Source organism: Pinus tabuliformis, chromosome 3_2 (assembly GCF_031772625.1).
Source record: "Pinus tabuliformis cultivar Carrire ecotype Pingquan chromosome 3_2, CPIR1, whole genome shotgun sequence".
Classification (NCBI taxonomy): domain Eukaryota; kingdom Viridiplantae; phylum Streptophyta; class Pinopsida; order Pinales; family Pinaceae; genus Pinus; species Pinus tabuliformis.
Window position 1 is genome coordinate 1,177,057,008 of NC_142302.1, and position 16,834 is coordinate 1,177,073,841.

A 16,834-nucleotide genomic window follows, 5' to 3' on the forward strand; every position below is an offset into this window, starting at 1 on the left:
ACACAAAATAGCTCAGATCTGAATCAATCACAGGTTCAAATCTCCTCCGCTGCTTACCTGCCTCCACTGCGCAATCCTGCATGAGAATAGATGAGAAGAGCTGATCCAAACTCGTATTTTCCTTTTGGCTGAACCACGCAATCCTCATTGGCAATACTCAATCCATTGATTGTGCAAATCTCATGCACAACTATAGTCACAACTGACAGCTGTCTTGCCCTTTCACTCACCTCTAACACTTGTCTCCACTGAACTGTCCATGCACTGAGTTAACTAATGTATTCTTTAGTTGATTTATGAGTTAATAATTAGTGAATTAATTAATAATTAATTCACATCACTCATCACTAGTGTATTCTGCAGTTAGACTAAATACAACTAGTTCAACTAAGTCAAACTGAACATAACTCCATCAACTCCTCAATCAACTCCACCAAACTCAATCACTTGAGTTCTAACTGAAGTCCATCATGCAATAGCTCAATTGACCCATAAGAAAAGCGTATTTCCTTCTGGCAGTTGCATGTGCCACATCCGTAGCTCGAACTGAAGTGCTCCAAGAGGATAAGATAATGTTTATAGTCCAAATATTATTAAGAGCTAATAATATTCGACTGTTCTATTTTTAGCCTGGCAGTCTAAAAATAGACTCCGCCCATATGTCTAAAAATAGAAGTCCATCTATTTTTACCAACATGACCAATCATCCACAAATAGCATCCTGCAAGTCATAGACCATGATCCATATGTCTAAAAATAGACTTTGCGCCAAAAATAGCCTGCGGGCCCATTTAGTGAAGGCGACTCCTTTCCACTAAGCTCCATCATCTTGTTGCATTTTCAACAGTTCTGGTACTGTGCTATCCTCCAGGTGATTGGATTAATTTTTCCAGTGGAGTTCCATGACTGTTTAATTTGGTTGTTGAGTCATGCTATGTCCTTTTCTCCCCCGACCATGCTCTTCTTTTAATTTGGTTTCATGGTCAGACTGTCGCCAAACTGACAAAGTCAGCCATCTTCTTCTTTGTGTAGCAGACAGGGTGTGGGGTATGGAGTGCATGGGCGGATGAATGATGGTGAATGATCGTGCATGGTGGCCATCGGATCAAGGGAGATGTGTGGTGAGGATTGCTTTTTTGGAGGCTAGCGGTCATGGCAGGAGCGGAACATGTCTGGGCCTTTAGATCTTCAAGCGAGCGAATCGGACGGTTATCGGGCAAAGGAGATGTGCGAGTGAAAACATGCAGGGTGGTTTGACTTGTGTGGTTATGGTTTTTATTAGGCGGGCATCAGGCGGTAAGTAGTAAGTGTCAGAACTTGCCCGATGCCATTTAGTGGATGACACATAGCGGCAGGGAAAAAGAAAAACCACCCTCATCGGGCGGGTACTTGTCGCACTTGTTGTCCATGCGATATGGGCGCTGATCGTTAGATCCGATGGGGGTGATCTAACAGTGGAGGAGTGTCGGGCAAGTTGGTGTATTGGATGGGACATGGACCATTGGATCGGCAAGGAAAGATCAACGGTGAGGGAGGTGGTGAAGGTACAAGATGTCTTCAGGGAATGTGTTATAAACGTGTAAGGCATATGGGTGAGGTTTCATGGGGATTTTGGCTATTGCACTTGGGGCTAAGGCCAAAGAGGAATTTTTCAGGGCGCAAAGGTTAAGCTAGGAAAGGGAAATGGTAAAGTGTGAGTGGGGTAAAAGAAGAAGGGGAATGATGGCCCATGTGAGACCCCTTTAAGAACAGCGAAGCAAACCGAGCCTTTCCTTCATTTTCAAAGAGAATCAACACTGCATCTCAGGGATAACACTGGCTCCTTCCGAGGATGAAATCCTCCTTGTGAGGTTTCAAGAACCATAGACCACTGCCTTTTACATGAGAAACAAGATCAAAAATATCACCTAGTATTCCATTGGGCATGGAGTCCATTTAGCATGGAAATAAAAACTTTGAAAACAACATATTTACAATACCAAGGCTTGAAAGCCGTAGCTGAAATAAAGTTTGAAGAATAGCCCATTGAATGGGCCATCAAAAATATATCCTTCCATTGATGCATTCCTTCTGAGAAAACAATCACCATACTGAAAATTGACCCTTTTTGCCTTTCTATGAAAGGTTTCTTTCTCTTGGTCAATGTGCATATCAACCAATCCATCAAAGACTTGCAGAAGCCTATTGATTTGATCACCTACTTCAAAAACTTTACAGCATTTGATATTATCAGGCAGGGATGGTCTATATTTCACCTCATCTCTATATACATTCAGCCTTGGATGTTTTGCTTGGAAGGTTTTGTACACCTGCTGAATAATAAGGTCTGCTTTATACTCTGTTGTGTCATTTGTGACTTGAAAAGTTAATAAAAAAGGTGAATCAATGCATTCTTGTGTGGGGGACACAAGGACTCCACCTGTTCCTCCAGCTTCCTCAGAGCAAGCCCCATCAAAGAACATGTCCCAAAACTGTGGGCCTTCTTCCTCTGTGATCTGGCACACTGGTTTTTTAAGCTGCATAGAAGCCAACTGATAAAGCTGGGTAATGTCAGGACCAAGCTTATCTATGATAACCTTGGGCATTGAGGCATGGCTGGTACCTGTGTCCAATAGACAATTGTGAAGAATTTTGTCATGGCTAGTCAAGGAGACATAGAATGATGGGAGATTGTCTTCACAATTTTCGATTATTGTGTTGAGAATAACAGCTGGTTTGTCATTTTTCAAATTCAAAAAGTCATTGCAAGCTTGGATGGTTTTAGGCTCAAGATCCTCAAGGATAGATTTCTTGAAGGACTCATTCTTCACTGGTTCAATCAGGGACATAGGTATTCTTGGCTTCTGGATTTTTGATTGAAAGCTGAAAGAAAAAGGGGACTTGTCAAGGCCTCTTACCTCTATGACTGGAGCTTTGAGGATGATAGGAGCAACTGCAGGTTGCTTCTGCTTATTAGCTTGTTGTTCTGCAGGGACAACATCTTTATGAACAGGAGTTTCCTTGACATTATTCATTTTTTACCTCAGATTATATTTGTGCTGATCTACAGTTTGTAGAACAGCCTCACCATCCCATTTTTGGCTGATCTGGTCATTGAATAATGACTTCTCATAGGCAGCTTTGGTTAGAAAAGTGGCGCTGCCTTTGTCTTCCATGCAATGGATCTCATCATCTTCTTCAAACTGCTCCTCTTCCATGACTACATTCTGGAAAGGGGTTTTCACTCTTTGGTCTTCATTGGCATCTTTGCTCCTGTGCATGATCTGCAACTGCTCATTTTCTCTTCTATATGGATTCGAATTTAGAGGAGCAAAGGTATTAGGAACCCTTCCTTTCCCAGTATGTTGCTCAACCTTTAATTTGGAAACTTCAGAGGCTAATGACTCTATCATCTTGGCCATTTTATCAATCTTGGGATCTTAAGATGATGAAGGCTCGCCCCTCTGTCTCCATCTATCAATATTACCTTTGAGCTTTTCCGCAACCATGATGTTGGATTCTACTTCTAGGGCTCCATCTTGCATATCAGCCAAAGAAGCACATCCCCTCTCCCTCAATAGTAAACATAATTTAGAATCAAAGGCACTAGCATAGATGAGTCTAGCAGAGGTGGGATTAGGTTTCACTTCAGCTGGTAACTTACTGTACATGCAATTGAACCTTTTATTGAAATCAGACAATGACTCCCCATTTTCCCTTTCTAGGTTGCCAAACTCAGTATGATAATAGAGCAGATCTTTCTTATCCCCCCAATGCTTTAGGAACACATAATCTAAGGCCTCAATGTCTTTTATAGACCTAGGGGTAACTATCGTTTTCATTGAAGGTTGGGTGATTCCTCCTCCTTGATACGACAAGTGCTAGCACGGACTTGTTCTCCCTGTACCGTCGCGTATATATTGGGAGACCATAATAGGCTTATATCCTTTATCCATAGGAAGTTGAGTCTGCCGCCTTATTGATCACAATGCACTGAACACAGCATTCGGGAAGATTGATTGTCGTACATAATTCCTTGGTAATTTCTCTTTAATTTATCACCAAGGTGTATTTTGTAGTTTTGCGATTGGCTTGGTAATCCCTCTGTCTAGATTTTCTGGAGTAGTCACTTTCGTTCCTTTTCAACTCTTTAAAAGAAAAGGTCCATCTGAGCACTTGTCACTTCAGGCTCATTAAAAATCAAAGGAGACTAGAGTCATCTTTAGCTTTTTCTCGACTCTTAAAAACTAAAAAAGCAAAGTTGTGTCAAAGTGTCATTAATATTACTTGAATTCGGAATAACATCCCTGTTCCTTAGTTGAACTTAGGTTGAGATATATGGAGACAAATCCGGAATCCACCAATCAAGTAATCCCTTTTGAGGGGAATCTTAGTCCTTTTTCTTCTTGGGGAAATATTGGTGCTCCTTATATGGCTACATTGTCCCTTCCGGGAATTACAATTGGCCTGCTAGTATGGCTGTTCTCAACCTTTATGGTTCAAAATGCCGCGATTCCTCCGCAATCGAAATGACCTCTTGTTGATATTGAAGTTGACCATTCGCCTTCTTCTTCGTTTGTTTCTCCCTCCCCTTCTTCCTCTTCGCTTGGTGAAAGTAGTGATGCTAATAACCAGGTGGCTGAGAAGAAGAAGAAAGGAAAGGAGAAGAAGAAGAAGCCAATTCAGCAGGGGGGCAACCAAGTAACCATTGCTTTGAATGCATCATCTGGTGAAAATCCACACATTAAACTTTCCAAAGCCAAATTTCCATGCATAATTTGTGCAGGTGACCATTTTTCTCGAGACTGTCCTTGCTTTCCTCGGATCTTGAAAGAATGGTCTCCCCGTTCACACCATCCTGTGTCATCAACTTCTAGAGATCATGTTGGTAACACACCTTCAATTAGTGATAGTAAAGTTCATGGACAGAGGAGAAATGTTAGGTTTCCATGTAGGTTATGTGAAGAGAACCATGCCCTTCACCTTTGTCCCTTTTTGGATGAAGCCAAAAGAGTGTTGGATAACTATCTTGCTTCACCGCAGCGACTTCCATCTGGCTACAGGAAACTCTCCCCAAGTCCTTTACTAGTTGAAAAACCGACTAACTTAAATCAACCATCAGTCGAAACCACTCTCTCTGAAAGTGAATCTTATGAGTCTATACCTGACCAAAGTCAACAGGTCGAGGTGACAGTTGACCCAAGTTCACCTTCAGATAATCATACCCTTCCCGAAGAGAGTGAGAACGATACCATTCAAATTCTTTTTGTTACTTCAGATTCCGATGAACTTGGGAGCAATCCACCTGTTCCATCTAGACAAGAGGAAAACCCTCCAGCTCTCGTAACTCAAGCTCCTGTTTTTTCGATACTCCCTCCAAGTAGTCTAGTCACTTCCTTTGATTGGAATCGATTAGCAAGATACCGCCTTCCTTCTTATGTACCTTTCTGGATCATAGTACAAATTCGTAAAATGATCGTGTCTAGCACTATTATAGATGAAGGGGCATCAGTGAGTATCCTTTCCTCAACTGCTTGGAAAGTGCTTGGTTCGCCATCGCTTATGCCTATTACACAGAATTTGTTAGGCTTTAACAAAGGAACCAGTCGACCGTTAGGGATCCTTCCTAAGTTACCGATCACTTTGAGAAGGAAAATCGTTCATCTAAATGTGATGATAGTCCCAAGACCGTTAGATTACAATTTAATTCTTGGGTGTGACTATGTTTATAACATGGAAGCTATTGTTTCAACACTCTTCCAAGTGATGCATTTCCCACATGAAGGCAAGATTGTCACCATTGACCAGCTTTCATTTCCCGGTCCAAGCATAGCTCCAAGTCAATCATCATCCCTAAATGGTCCTTTTACATCAACGATATCACTTGAATCTTCATTCCATCCACCCAATCACCATGAGTAGTCTAGTGAATGTAACAAAGCTTAGGGGGCATGCACCCTTGTCTATTCTGGATGCACCTAGTTGCAAAGTTAAGTTTCCCTGTAGGTTATGTGATTGGTCTGACACACCATTCACCTTTGTCTATTCTGGACGAAGCCAAGGAGGTGTTTTGTCTATTTTGGATGAAACCGTCCTGCCTAACCACAGTGATTTCCATATGGTTACAGGAGACTCTCCTTTTCATCATGTTGGGGGCATGCAAACCATTTTTATTCCCATTTTTCAATTTCATTTTAATTTTTAGTTTTTTCGTTTCTAGCTTTTTAGTTTTGTCATTTCTAGCTTGTGTAAAAATGAAACTGCATCCAAGCATAGTTCTCTGATGGTTCAAGCTTGTCAAAAAATGAACCCATCCAATCATAGTTTCCCCATGGTTCAAGCTTGTCAAAAAATGAACCCATCCAAGCATAGTTCCCCCATGGTTCAAGCTTGTCAAAAAATGAACCCATCCAAGCATAGTTCCCCCATGGTTCAAGCTTGTCAAAAAATGAACCCACCAAGCATAGTTCCCCCACGGTTCAATCTTGTCAAAAAAATGAACCCACCTTCAACTAAATAACCTTTGTGATTGTCATTCTATCAACCTTTTGAGCCTTGGTTATGTACCTCTCATCACCACCGTCCCTTTGGTCGATCATACGCTCTCACTTGGTTGTTTTACCCTTTTGAGGAACAGTTGCGATGAGTGGTATTATTAGCCAGCCTCTTCACAGAATTCACCATGTTTTGAGAAGTTCCAAATTCACTGGAACTAGTTGCTACCCTAGACACCACTCGTTCCTCAAAACCGAGTCTCCTTTAAACCCTTTTCAGACTCGTTAAATATGAGAAGATTGTTGAGCGCTAGCCTTTCCAGCTCATTAAAGTGATTGGAAATGTCATCCCTCCTATATGATTTTACACTTTTTCAGACCCGAGGGATTATCTTACGAAAAAATTTGAGCGCTTATCTTTTTCAGCTCGTTAAAGTGATTGGAAATGTCATCCCTTTTGTATTATTTTATCCTTTTTCGGACCTAAGGGATTATTTTACGAAAAAGAACTTATGGAGTTTCCTTTTCGTCCCTTTTCAAACTCTCTAAACATGAAAAGGACCAAGTTATCCTTGTCATTAAACTCGTTAAAACAATAGTGACAAACTTGTCCATTCTAGACGAGACCGAGTTTCACTGTCGCTAGACTCGTTAAAACATCAAATAGCGACAGGTTTTCCCGAAGGGCGAATTATAGAACAAGCATATGTTATCCTCCTCAAGCTTGACAAAAATAAAGAGGTACTGGTCAGTAATGACTGGGGAAAAAAGGAAAAAACTTGAAGAACTTTATGGTAGCAGGTCGCTCTTGAACATGACACTTTCACTTCATCTCCGTGATTGAGTTGGGTTGGGTTATTTCGTTCATCGATCATCTCACTGTTGGTCTTTCATACCATCCATCTTTTGGGGTTAACGCTACCGATTCATCTCAGTGTCGCCGGCATGTTCAAGAGAAGTCATTCAGTTGAGAAACCACCATCCAGTTAATGTCTCATCCACTGCAATACCTCCAACCTTCATTTTGTCATGACCGCCATTCCTGAACCTTGTGTCGTCAATTCGTTTTCACCTCCAGAAAATCATTTGCTTCGTTTCGTGTCGTAGATGTGGGATACATCAAGGCCCTCCTACGACGAGTCACTTCTTATCGACATCAGCTCATTATCCAAGAAGTTGACTTAGAAACAACCCTTTCAGTGCTTTGAAGCTTGCATACATCAATGGCAAGTTTCTCACTTCCGGCGACAAGTTGACATCAATGGCCTTCAACCGAAAGATTTTGCGTGGTGTTTGACATCGGATCATATATTCACACCACGTGAATTGTACTGTAGTACCTTGAGGGTCATTATCATTATCGGTGATTCTTCTCGTGTCTGTTAACAGCTTACATCATTGGCTAGTAATTAGGCGATGTCTTTCCATGTTCGACTTCGGAACATCTTTTCACATGGATCAACTTGTACATCGAGCAAAGATTGAACGAGTTTGAAGACCCTGGATCTAGTTTCATCCATCTGGGCTGCGATATATTCAAGAATATAAATCAAATGTACAAAGGCTCTGCATAGATGGTCATCCGAACCATGGATGATGACTCTACATCTAAAGAATCACCAGTGTGCATCTACAGACGACTATCTGATCTATGTACATGAAATGAATTTATAAAGCTGAGCATGGGAATGCCTACCTTAGCTAGATCATGAAAATTATATTATGATGATGAATTGTATTGTAACTTATGCAGGTCATGTTCCAGTTCGAAACCTCGAATCCTCATGATAAAGTATTTCACCCGACATCAAGATTTACGACTCCATGTTTTAGGGGGCAACTGTTATAGACATATTTGGGCACATCAACCCCAAACTTATATGTCGATAAACTAGGGCTCATCAACCCCTAAAAGAGTTGTTTCATACCCTAAAAGAGCTTAGTCATCTGATTACATCATTCCCCAAAAGTTCCACCTGAGAAACCATCCAGAAATGGCCTAAACTGAACCATACTGACTACTCCACTGGCAAAATGCAATGCATACTGAGTGGTACACTGCTAGGGTGTGATTGGTGAGGATGGACAAATGTCTGAGATAGTTTGCTAGGTGGTTGCTCATGGAATCTTCTAGAAACTTCTCCTATGCCACTTGCCTCTCTGAATTCACCCAGGGATGAGTAAGAGATCGAAGAAATCTCCAAGTGGAACCAATTGTAACAAGTGGAATGACACTAATCAAAACCCCAGAGATGACTCACACCCTTGCACACATCTATAAATGGATCCCTCATCTAAGAGATCTAGAGGCTGGAATATTGTGAATTGCAAGGAAGTGCTGATAGTTTGTAATTAAGGAAAGAGCATTGTATTGTTGGTGTGATCTTGCTATTTCATGAGGTGAAGAGGGATTGAAGCTGGGAGGATGATGTTGGATCAGACAACTGGGTTGTAATTCTCCCTTCTATTAATAAAGTTCTTCAAGTTTTCTTCCATATGATTGTGCAATTGTGAATGTTATCATTTGTGAATGCTATCATTTGTTCATTATATATCTGATTCTATAATGTTTATGTTGTAATAGATCACGATGCTTTGACGGTTCTTTGTTGTTGTACTTGTGCAGGTACTCTCCAAGCGAGTTAAGTACGGGGAGGAGTTGCAAGCTCTGTCAAGGGGGAGAGAGATCAAGTAAGGGATTAAGCGGAAGTTCCAGGTTGGTTCCATTATCTTTCTCTTATCTATTACACGTAGAGGAAATCGTTGAATTGCTTTAAACTGTTGTTTCTAGGGTAGCTGCCAAACCTAGAGGGCTAGTCATTCGACAAGACACTAGTTTTCCCAGAAACATCTGGTCATGGATTATTTCTTTTGTTTCTTCTACAATTTATATGTTCTTTCTCTCTGCAACCCCATTTTGTTGGGGATTGTAGGGATTTGTTAGCTCCCTCTTAATCCTTGCTTCTCTGCAAAATTCTTTGAACTCATTTGAGGTGTATTCACCTCCATTATCTGACCTCAAAACTTTAATCTTTCTTCTAGAGATATTTTCTACTAAAGCCTTGAATTCTTGAAACTTATTGAAAACTTCATATTTTTCTTTCAAGAAATAGATCCATGTTTTGCGTGAAAAATCATCAATAAAAGTGACATAATATAAAAAATTACTTAGAGATGGTCCAATCATTTGTCTGCATACATCTGAATGTATAATTTCCAATATCCCCTTGGATATATTATCACTGCTTGGAAAATTTTCCTTGGCATTCTTGCCAAGTGCAAAAGTTTTGCATACTCCATCATTCTCCAACTACATATCTAGTGGAGCTATGAACATTTTGATCAAAATTAGCAAGGATCTGTATTTGAGGTGAGAAAGTCTTCAGTGCCATAACTCACTAGAGCTAAAACTATTGTGTACAAGAGCTTGTGTTGGGTGTCCCTTTAATTTATACAATCCTCCCTCTCAAACACCATACACGTTAGTTTAATCTATACTTGAACCCTAAGGCCATAGAAAGACTTGGCCATTAACAAAAGCTACTATAAAGCCTCAATCTTCTAAAGTGGAGATAGAGAGAATATTCTTTTTTAAATCTTCTATAAGCAATACATATTTTATTGAAATGGAGTTACCTAAATTAAGTTGGTAGGATGTTTCTCCTACTCCTTTTACTGCATGCTTTGAATCATCTCCAAGTTCCACCTGAAGGGATGAACTCTTTTTTGTCAAATTTGTAAGAGAATTTCATACCTAGTCATGTGCTTGGAAGCACCACTATCTACTAGCCAAATATCACTTCCTTGAGTGATGGTGCATATGAGAGTTGAGACAAAGACATACTCTTCATATTTTGTCTCCCTTGTATTTTTTTAAGATGTAGACTCCTCCATATTTGTTGCATGTGCATGATGTTTTATTTTTCCTTTCCTTTGAGAACACTGGTAAGAAAAGTGTCCCAACTTCTAAAAGTTGTAACACCTAATCTTAGGTACATCCTTCTTGTGATATGGAACTGATATTCTACTTTTCTTTTAATTGTTGTTTCTTCTTTCTTTTCCTTTCTTCACATGAACAGTAAGAGATTGATTTTCTTCTTCGCATGATTTTGAATCGGTCAGGCGCCGAAGATGAACCCTACAGCCGCCGTCGCCTCAATGCCCTTGGCCGCCGCTTGGCCTCGGCTCTCTGCCGATGAAAGGGAAGTTCGAATCCAGAACAGAAGGCCGGAGCATTCCCTAATACCTGATAAGCAGGCATTGAGCGGAGAATCGGAGCCGAAGCCGAACCCTAGCTGCGAAGCTGCCGCCGCCGTCGCCTCCTTGTCCTCGGCCGCCGCTTGGCCTCTGCGCGGCCATGCCGCTGAAAGGGAAGCTCGATTTAGGGTCTTTCCATTCGCTCCCCTGCTCCCTTTCCGACTCTCCTCAGCAGATCGACTCGGCTTTCCTGGGCAAAACAACGAGGAGAAGGGCGAACCCGAGATGAAGCTCCATGCGGATGTTGAGCCGAAGAAAGCTGCGAACCTCCATGCGGTGTGCACAGGCGCGCATAGCCATGGCAGCTCAGGCCCCTCCACTGATCAATGGCCTCTCTACAGATCTGTTGCCCTTCCCTTTGCAGCGGATCTGAGTTGGAGCGAAAGCTACCTTAGGCAGAAGATTTTCTCTCCCCTTCTGCCTCCTTTGCGTCAAGAGATGGGAGACCCAAAAGACTCAGGCCCTGTGCTGCTCCAGAAATCTCTTGAAAATTCCTCTGCCCCCTTTCAGGTTCAAATCGCACAGATCTCTGGCAAGACCATTCTGCAATGGGTATACCCATCAGATCTGGTGCAGAACCTCAAAGAAAATCTGGAACACCGACTTGGGATCCCCTCAGCCCTACAGAGACTTATTTTCAAAGGTAAACGACTCGATGATCCTCTTCCTCTCTCTTTTTACAGCATAAAAAGCAATAGCTCTTTAGTGTTTTCCTTTCGCTTGAGAGGTGGAGCTGCAGGTCAATCCTCTTCTGCTCCTCCGTACTCCTACAAAGCTGCAGTTCGCTCTGAGATACCCATTTCCCCTGAACCTCCCAAACCCAAGCCTTTTTTGGTTGACAAGTTGGAGGAGGTTCCCTCTGTTGAGATCTCCCACTCTGACCTTGCAGACGACATTCAAAAATTCGCTGAAAGGGCCATCATCTGCAGATTCAATGGGCTCTGGCCTCGCTCAAAGGATCTTTATGACTGGATCAATGACAACTGGACTCACCACTGCAAGGTTTATTTCTGTGCAAAGGGATATTTTATAGTTCTGTTCGACAATCCCAAGCACTACGAAAAGGCCTTAGAAGAAGGCCCTTGGTTCATGGGTTCAGCAGGACTCTTCTTAACTCCATGGTTCCCAGATTTTGACCCAGCTTCTGCAGTCATCACTAAAGCCCCTGTCTGGATCAGACTTCCAAATTTTCCAGTACACCTGTGGCACACAGCAGTATACAGGCAAATAGGCAACACCTTGGGCAGCTTTTTAATGGGAGATTACGGGAGGGAACAGCAAGGTCTCTATACATATGCTAGAATATGTGTGGAGCTAGATTTAAGCAAGGGACTGCCAGAGCAAATCAATCTCAAGATCAATGACACTGTTTGGACCCAGATCCTAGATTACGAAAACACTGCCTTCCGATGCCGTCACTGTCACCTAACAGGGCACCTGCAAAACTCCTGCCCATCGCTGACTGCAAGAACGAAAAAAGGCAACTTCGCAAAATCCAAACCCAAGCGTTGGACCCCCTGTTCTCCGCCGCCAGCAGGGAGCTCTGACTCCCCAAGCTCGGAGGATGAGGAAAGCGATTCAGAACCGGACCAGGCGCCTCAGCCGATGGATCCGTCCACAGACACTCAGGGGCACACCTCTGTCACAGCAATCTCCCAGAAACGCGCCCATGAGACTTCCTCCTCTGAATCAGAAAAGGAGATCCCGAAGATAGAGAATTCCAGTCTTCAAGTTGTTTTAGCTCATACTCCCCATGATGGCTGGACAAAAGTCAATAAAAAGAAAGGGAAAAAACATTGTGTTGAAGTTTCTGCCCCTGTGGGGTAAAAGTCAGTTAGTCAGTCTTTGCTCTCAAGTTATTTGATGTAGCTCCGAGATTGAATCTCTATTTCTCCGGGACCGAGGTTGATGGTTTCATCATTTCCAGTTAGCCGGTCTCTTGTTTCTCTTGATTGTACTATATTTTACTCAATAGAATTAGTCTAAATTCAGAAAGAAAAAAAAAAAAAAGAGATTGATTTTCTTCACCATTGGTCTTCTCTGCCTTGGATATCAGTCTTGATTCTTCTTGAGCACAATTTGTCCATATCTCATCACATTTAGGTAATTTCCTTCTTACACAAATTCCTTGAGAAAATGCATCCCAAGGAAAAGGAAAACCATTTATAATTGTAGTCACAAACTCTGCATCACCCATTTAATCTCTAATAGCTACTACTTGATCCTTGATGTGAGAAATCTTCATGAAGTAGGTATAAATTGAATCTTGTTTGTTCATCATTACATATTTGAGTTGATGCCTTAGAGTTAGCTTCATGCTTGTATTCTTCCTTTCATATAATATTGATAAGGTATCAAACATTTCCTTTGGTGTTGTCAATTCTAATACATGAGTAATTAAGTGGTACTTGATTGAATCTAACAATATCCTCTTGACCTTGGTCACATTCTTCTTAAGCATTGCCTTGGCCTCTTACTCTTCTGGCACTGGGAGATCTTTCTTGACATAATTCAAGAGCCCGTTCTCTTCTAGGATGAGAAGTATTCTATGTTTCCATGATCTAAAATTTTATGCTCAATCTAACCTATCTTCTACTCTAATATTGGACGCCATCTTGTACATTGCAAATTAAATTAGCTTATTTCCAATTATGTTGTAGTGTTTGTCTTAACATACACTCCACTTTAAGAAAGTCTTTTGTTTTGTTTTATATGGTAGGAAATACCATAGGCCAATGGTTTACCAAAACTATGGGCCTATAAACCACCAATCATATAAAAAAAAGTACAAAATGATACGTAAATTATTATTATTATTATTACGAAGTTGTAGGCAACATTGTATTTAAATTCTTCATTACTTGTATGCAATATTGTATTTAACCTGATGTTTTTTTTATCAATTTATTTTAGACATTCTGTCTCTTTATGCTCTATCTAGAACCATAAAAATAAAGTGTAATAAGTATATTTACATTTATCGAGTAGGATATGGATGATTGCATAAATTACAAAAAGATTAAAAAAATAAACATATTATATGAGTTGTGTTTCCTAAACAATACACATTCTTTTGAAGCTATCTTACATGCTTTCTCTCAAAAAATGTTATACTTGTACCACACCATTTTTTGTTTCTAATATTTTACTATCCCATGATAAAGCATAGTGAATATAATTAATATGAATGTTTCTTCTTTTTCATTATTTATAAAACAAATGAATTTAAACAACATAACTACTTACAATTTGTCTAATTAACCCTTGATACTTCAACTTATACTTAGAAACCATACTTAATGCATTGTTGATCAATTCTTCATTTGGTTCTTCTTTGTTTGTTATCACCTATTACAAGACATCTATGAATGGCTATAAATTAATTATTTGAATATAAAGATCAAAACATATATGGAATTTTAAGTAAGGTAAAAAAAATGTAAGTATTGTCAAACTTTGTGGTCGAACTTTTTCTTCATAGTCTTCGTATTTTATGTGTTGAATGGGTTTCATTTTGATTTCTTTTCTGCAACAAAACAATTGAAAATTAGTATTTTATGTGATAATTAAATTTGATGTACACAAATCAATAAATCAATGTTGGCGTACCTATGATGCACATTTTTGTTGGAATGACTCCTTATGCAATGCAGTTATGTTCATTTATCTTACCATCTTCTTGTGCACTTTTTTTAACATCCCTATCGGTATGTATTGGGTTTCCCCTCATTTTTCCTTTGAAATTTGCATAATCTTCTTGAAAAATGAAAAGCACAATATTTTTTTTAAATTGACATAAAAGTAAATATAGCAAAAAAACCTTAATTTTTTTAATTTTTAGGACATATTATAAAAAATAATAATATTCAGTGATTATACGTAGCAAAGGATTGATTTTTTGTTGTTATAGGTTTTTGTTATAGAAGTCTTATGGGTCTTAATAGCCATTGCTTTGGAAATTATTCTTGTAGTTTATGTATAACCTAATTCTTGGAGTCATTGGATTATTTTTTATACTATAAGTGGAAAATATGTCTATATATGTTCTTTCTATTATATACTTCATCTTTTTGTAAAATGCTTTCCCTCTCTTGTTAACTTCCAACACCACCCCACATGAACTAAATACCAAGTCATCATAATTTTTGTCTTCTAAGGATGGCATTCCATTCTTTCGCTATTAGTCTCTACACAATATTAAAAAAAGTCATCATTGTTTACATCCTTCGTAATTTTTGTCACTTAGGATAGCATTTCATTCCGTCATATCTCTATATAACATTAAAAAAATTGTGAAATCAAGTATTTAAAACATAATAACAATTAATGTTAAGAAAGTTATTTCTTTAAAAAGTTAAAAAAACTTCATATTCATTATCTTTTGATCTACTTAATTCCTCTCTTTGTAACATTTCCATAAATCTTTTACATTCTTTTACACTCAAATTGCAAACAACTTTATCAAATTTCTTCAATTTTTTACTATGCATAACATGGATTAACCAATACACATCATTAATTTAAACCTACATATAATTTAAATATATTAAATTTTTCATAAAACTTAAAAAACTTCTGTTATTTTCTTGTTAGGATGAACTACATTTTTTTAGAACAATAATGTTATAATGCCAAATGAGATGATGGCAATAAAAAGTGATACATAAATGTTTTGGGAATAGAGTTGATTTTCCTTTACATGAGATTAGAAATGTTTAGTTGTTTGAAAATATTTGACATTAGGATTGCTTGCTTATTTGAAAATGTGTGACACTAAGGTTATTTTATTGTTTATGTTTTCCATGTTTAACATTAGAATTACTTACTTATTTTTTCAATGTTTGACATTATAATCATTTGTTTTATTTGTGTAATTTAAATAGTTTATAAATTTAATAGTGTATGATAGTAGAATTGTTATTTTGTTTGTAAATGTTTGACATTAGGAGATGTCCTTGTATTTCCTCAGTGTATTCATATTAGTTGTATTTGACTTACTTTTGCTTTTGCTATCATTAGTTGGGCAATAATAAAATTACCTTATATTATAGTCCTGATGATGAGTCTTGCTCTAGGCTCGAAACGTCGACAAAAAGAAAATGATGAATACTGTGGATTATCCGAATACAATCTCTCAAAAACCTCTCCACAAAAACCTGCAATCCAATACCTTATATTATCTTATTATACTTGCGGAAGATAGTTATATTGTAATTGGTTGCTAGTCAAACTAATATGACTTTTAATATTTTTTTTTGTAATAAATTTTTCTAAAGTTTTTAAAAATTATCATATTAATTCTAATTTTTTTAAATAAAAATATATTTTGTATTTTATGAAATTCATTATTTCTAATTTTCTATTGGTTAAGTACAATGAAATGAAATGGAATGGTTAGTATATATAATTTAAAAACAAAAAAATTTAAGAATGCCACCTATTCATATATTGTACATTATTTAATACAAATAGTACATACCACCTATTCATAAATTGTACATTATTTAATACTTAACGCATTAAACTTGTTCTGAAAAGAAAATTTAAAAACAAATGGTGTACATTATTTATTTAATACAGATGGTCCTCGACACGTTAAATAAATAAAAAATATTTTTATTATTGACCACTTTATGATAATTATATTTTGTGGTTTTTGATTGACTTTGATTTTTTTATTTTTATATATTATAATTTTTTATTATTAGATAAGTAGTATTAAATAAAATATTCTTGTAATTTGTTTTGTTTTATTTTTTAATTTATTTTATTGTGCATATTTTATATAACTTCTAAATATTGATTTAGAATTTTATTTGTATATTTAATTTTTCTTCATATATAAGTTTATATATGTTATATTTGTATAGTATAAAGGTAATTATTGTTCAATATTTATTTCCATATTTCTACATATTTAATATGATACTTTATTTTGCATATTTTTATTTTATATTTTTATTTTTTATATGAATTGGTTCTTAGTTGTGTTATTTTTTATTTTTCTCAATTTAAGATATTAGAATTCAAATATATGTATATTTTCATCTTTTTATATCTATTAATATTATCTAGATAAAAATTAATTCATATTTTAAAATTTT